Below are 5,623 nucleotides of genomic sequence, written 5' to 3' on the forward strand. Positions count from 1 at the left end.
AACAGTCACAAATTCGTGTCACTAGTAAAAATGAAACTAGTAATTTAAGTTTTGCCACCATGAAATATACACAAAAATTGATAAATATGAAAGTTCACGAAGTCACAATAAGTGACACCACCTGCTTTGCGCAGTAAAATTATGCTATATTAGGTATCTGACACCCGCAATATGGCAGGCTGCTGCTGCCTCGGCCACAGATTATTGCCAGATTGTCGTACTCAGCCGATTATATTTTCCGACTTCCTGCCCCAAAACTGTCTTTTGGGCTCCAAAAACGAAACCAATTTATAGTTATCGTTAAAAGAGTAAGATCCTGATGTTTCTTGGCAATAGTTAGGCGTCAGAAACCGTTAAATACTATGCTCTGAGTACGACAATCTGGCAACGGTAGCTATACGTATTTTCATATTATTGTTCTGTTGTTTAATGAATGTTGTGTTCAAGAAAAAGAATACTCATAATTTTAGCTAGTTTTTGGTTATAAGGATTCTTTACGAAATACAAGTATAACATTACCTTCTTTAACTTAGGAAACGTCCTGAATCCTGGATCTGCTATGGTACTGTTAGGTGCGCCTATTAGACGGCCCTGATAGCAGCGCCGAGAGCCATAAGCTGCGGCGTGAGGGTCAGGGGTCAAGACGTGTTGTGCCCGGGACTACTTGCTCTCCGCGGCCGTCCAGCTGCCTCGACTTCAGTGCTACACAATCTCCTTCTCTTGGCTCCTCCTTGACTTCAGCGCTCCACTCATCTCTTCCATCTCCTCCTCCTCCTCCTCCTCCTCCTGGCTCCTTTTAATCTCCCTGTCCTATCTAACTTACCTCAACTATAATTTCCTACGTTTTCATATGCATTTTTTTCTTAAGGCCAATGCTAAATTCTTTGTTTCGTGTTATTAAGCTACCCCAATAAAGGCCGCAGTGCATTAATTGGAAAATAGGACAAAATACAAGTTTCTCTTCCACACCCAAAAAGAAAGAGTTCATGAGAAAAAAAAGTAGCTCCCCAGAACAGGTTACGTACTTATTAACCGCCCTACATATCCATAAATCTAACTAACGTCCATTTAAAACTTTTCGTAGTCCTTGCTTACACTAAATTACCCAGAAAGAAATATATATGATCCACAACTAACTAGAATTGAAATCAAAGCCACATCTCATTCACAAGACTAATAATATGCCTTCATGAGCGTAAAAAAACAACGCAGAGATACCACGTTGAGGATGTTAAGCAACGATATAAATCAAGCTCATGTCATGTTCCCTTGCCGGTGGTTCCTCTTTATAAACAAACCTTGGATCGCTTTAGCTGCGGAGAGCAAGGCAGAGGTGTTCCGCATTTACCTATTCAACAAAGGAGACTCACGCCACTTCATAACACTTTCTAACCATAATAAGCGTGGTATATCACCTTACCTTCTCTCAATCCCATCCATCGCCTCCTCCTGTTCCTTCTCCTCCTCCTTACTCCACATCACTGCCACCTTCTCTGTCCTCTCACTCTCTAACGCCTTCCCATCCTTTCATTCTACCTTCATTCCTTCCCTCCTCCCTTCGACATCATCTCATTTTACCTTCATATTCTATTCTTATGTTCTTATTCTCTTAGACACTCTCCATTTCTCTCCCCATTACAAATTTTCCACCTAACACTCCCATTCTCTCCCTCTCCACCTCCGAAGTCATATCCATAAGAACATCCAGTCAACCTTCCACTCCCACGAGCTCGGCGCATCACCTCCCCCGCCGGAGACACGCGCTGAGAGCTCCCACATCTAAAGGGATCGAGGCGTTTATGCGAGGAGCGAGTCGAAAGCCGCTCATGTAGAATCCGATTCCACTTTCCTGGGCGGACAAGTGGCGGACAGGACCCAGGCAGACAGGTACACGAGGAGGCTGATTCATGGAGGAGGAGGAGGAGGAGGAGGAGGAGGAGAGGGAAGAGGAGGAGGAGGAAGCGGTAGTGGTCATGGTGGTGAGGAAGGAGAAAGAGCAGTAACAAGAGGAGGAGATGGAAAAGAAGGAAGAGAAAGACTAACAAGAACAAGATGAAGAAAAACAAGACTAAAAAGGGAGATGAAGAAGGGGAGCAGGTCATGGAAGCTGAAGGTAATGATAACAAGGGAGGAGGAATACAAGAAAAGGAAAGAAATAAGAAAGAAAATTAGAGGAAAGTAGGAACATAGAGAAAGAACTGAAGAAAAGAAAGAAACAAGGAAGGAGAGATGGGAAGACGGTATATATATATATATATATATATATATATATAGAGAGAGAGAGAGAGAGAGAGAGAGAGAGAGAGAGAGAGAGAGAGAGAGAGAGAGAGAGAGAGAGAGAGAGAGAGAGAGAGAGAGAGAGAGAGAGAGAGAGAGAGAGATTTACATAGATAGATTTACATAGAAAATCAGACCACACAGACCCCATGGTCCAGACTAGGTGGCCTGTCCTTAAATCTAAGTGATTTTACATTAATCAGATGGCTCCAAAACGTTGCTTTTCTACTCTAGTTAATATTGTTGAAGGAAGTGACGGTCGAGCTTGTTTTTAAAGAAGTCAATCGTGTTACACTGGACCACTGATGGTGGGAGCTTATTCCATTCTCGCACTACAACGTTGGTGAAGAAAACTTTGGTGCAGTCTGAATTTACTTGTCTACATTTGAGTTTTGTGCCATTGTTCCTCGTTCGCAAAGTGTCATCGATCATAAACAATTTTGATCTGTCTACATTCGTGAAACCATTAAGTATTTTAAAACATTCGATCAGTTTTCCTCGGAGGCGACGTTTCTCAAGAGAGAACATGTTAAGGGTGGAAAGCCTTTCTTCGTAGGATTTGTTGCGCAAGGAAGGGATCATTTTTGTTGCTCGACGCTGAACACCTTCTAGTTTAGCAATGTCCTTTGCATGGTGGGGAGACCAAAACTGTACCGCATATTCCAAGTGGGGTCTGACTAAACTATTGTAGAGCGGAAGTATTACATCTTTATTCTTGAATACAAAGTTTCTTTTAATGAAGCCCAACATTCTGTTCGCTTTATTTGCTGCATCGATGCATTGATGTGAGAATTTGAGGTTTGATGCGATTTTAATCCCCAGATCCTTAACGCATTGAACACTTGTGAGTTTAACGCCGCGTATTTCGTAATCGAACTTCTTATTTTTTGTTCCAACTTGAAGGACCTGGCACTTGTCTACGTTTAAGGGCATCTCCCATTTATCCGACCAAGCTGAAATTTTGTGCAAATTCTCTTAGAGGCTTTGCCAGTCTTCGTCAGTGAGAACCGAGTTACCAATCTTTGTGTCATCTGCAAAATTAATTTACTAATGCGATTATTGAGTCCAACATCCACGTCGTTGATGTAAATAATGAAGAGCACTGGGCCAAGAACCGTGCCCTGAGGGACGCCACTAGTGACCGGCGCCCACTTTGAGTTAAATCCGTCAATCACTACTCTTTGTTGTCTGTTGCTCAACCAATTCGCGATCCATTGGTTTACTTGACCACAGAGAGAGAGAGAGAGAGAGAGAGAGAGAGAGAGAGAGAGAGAGAGAGAGAGAGAGAGAGAGAGAGAGAGAGAGAGAGAGAGAGAGAGAGAGAGAGAGAGAGAGAGAGAGAGAGAGAGAGAGAGAGAGAGAGAGAGAGAGAGAGAGAGAGAACCACAACACAATACCTGATACACTACCAATAAATCACTGTATAATCTATTCTAAGGTGAGAGTAATCAAAAAGGCCACAATAGTAATGGAGATAATCGATTACTGAAGAAAAATTATCGCCCATCACTACTATACATTTCAGCGGCGGACAAACGCTGTTTTTCGCAAATATCTCCTAAACGATTCGTTGGATCAGTATGATATTTCAGTACACTACCTTTAACACCCGGACCTAATTTATGGCTGATATACCATATTGCAATATGTGTTATGTGAGGAGTTTACTGACTGATATTAAGCCTAATCCAGTCATCATATCTAAGGTGTTATACAGAATCGGACGAGTGTGGGGTACTCGTCTAACCCTCCACCAACGCCCTGAACAACCCCCAGATCACTCCTTCCCTACCCCAATATCGCAGTATCCCCTCTCGTTTCCTCTTCACCCCCTCACACCATCCCCCTTCCCCAGCCCGAGGCTATGACTCAAGCAGAGGCAGGGTATAACTCATTGACTGCCGAGGCGCACCCAGGTGTTGTACAGTAATTATCAACGTGAAATACGTCTTGCCTCCATGGAATTGTACCATGCTCTTAGTTAATAATCATATCTATACATATACACCTACATAACATTCTAATATATAATACAGTGATGGGAGAAATAGGGAGGGACATAAGAATGATGAGGGAGGCGAGGAGCTAGGGGGAGAAGAGGAAGGACAATGAGAGCGAGAAGGGGGAGAAGTAGTTGTGGTTAGGAATAGTTTGGGAGGGTGTTGGGGGGGGGGGCACACTTTCCTTCGAATGCGTCAACATGACTCGTCGGGTTTGTGTTATTTTCCACGAGTAAACTCCTCACATAACACATATAGTATCATGGTATGTTAGCCATAAATTAGGTCCGGATGTTAACTGTAGTGTGCTGAAATGTCATACTGATCCAACGATTCGTTTAGGAGATATTTGCGAAAAACAGCGTTTGTCCGCCGCTGAAATGTATAGTAGTTATCACTGCATCTGTTTTCACCCCGGAGATGAGCACTGAGGCCGCGCGCACCTCTAGACTACTCCCCCTAATCAACACAGGCTATACACGTGAACAAGGTAACCACTATCTATTATTACCCCGGAGATGAGCACTGAGGCCTCGCGCACCTAATCAACACAGGCTATACACGTGAACAAGGTAACCACTATCTCTTATTACCCCGGAGATGAGCACTGAGGCCGCGCGCACCTCTAGACTACTCCCCCTCATCAACACAGGCTATACACGTGAACAAGGTAACCACTATCTATTATTATCCCGGAGATGAGCACTGTGGCCTCGCGCACCTAATCAACACAGGCTATACACGTGAACAAGGTAACCACTATCTATTATTATCCCGGAGATGAGCACTGAGGCCTCGCGCACCTAATCAACACAGGCTCAAAGTACAGAGGAAGGGTCACACTGCCACCAGGGTCACAAAACTACCCCTGGAAATGCCCATGACTCCTACGAAAGCCTTGTCAATATTTTTTTTTTTCGGTTGACGGTACAGAGGAAGGGTCAAACTGCCACTAGGGTCACAAAACTACCCCTGGAAATGCCCACAACTCCTACGAAAGCCTTGTCAAATATATCTTTTTTAGGTTCACGGTACAGAGGAGGGGTCAAACTACCACCGAGGTCACAACACTACCCCTGGAATTTTATTTATTTACTTTTTTTTTTTACGTCGTTGCCTGTTGCGCCGGTAGGCATCTTCCTGGTGGGGCCTGATGGTCGGCCCGAGGCTTCTTCCAGGTGGGGCCTGATGGTCGGCCCAGCCCGTTCTGGCGCAGGCGAGTGTTTATAGTGGCGCCATCTTGCATTACCACCGAGGTCACAACACTACCCCTGGAAATGCCCATGACTCCTAGGAAAATCTTGTCAAATGTTTTTTTTTCTTCTTTTAGGTTCACGGTACAGAGG

The sequence above is a fragment of the Eriocheir sinensis genome, unplaced genomic scaffold (assembly GCF_024679095.1).
Source record: "Eriocheir sinensis breed Jianghai 21 unplaced genomic scaffold, ASM2467909v1 Scaffold1195, whole genome shotgun sequence".
In the NCBI taxonomy this organism is placed as follows: domain Eukaryota; kingdom Metazoa; phylum Arthropoda; class Malacostraca; order Decapoda; family Varunidae; genus Eriocheir; species Eriocheir sinensis.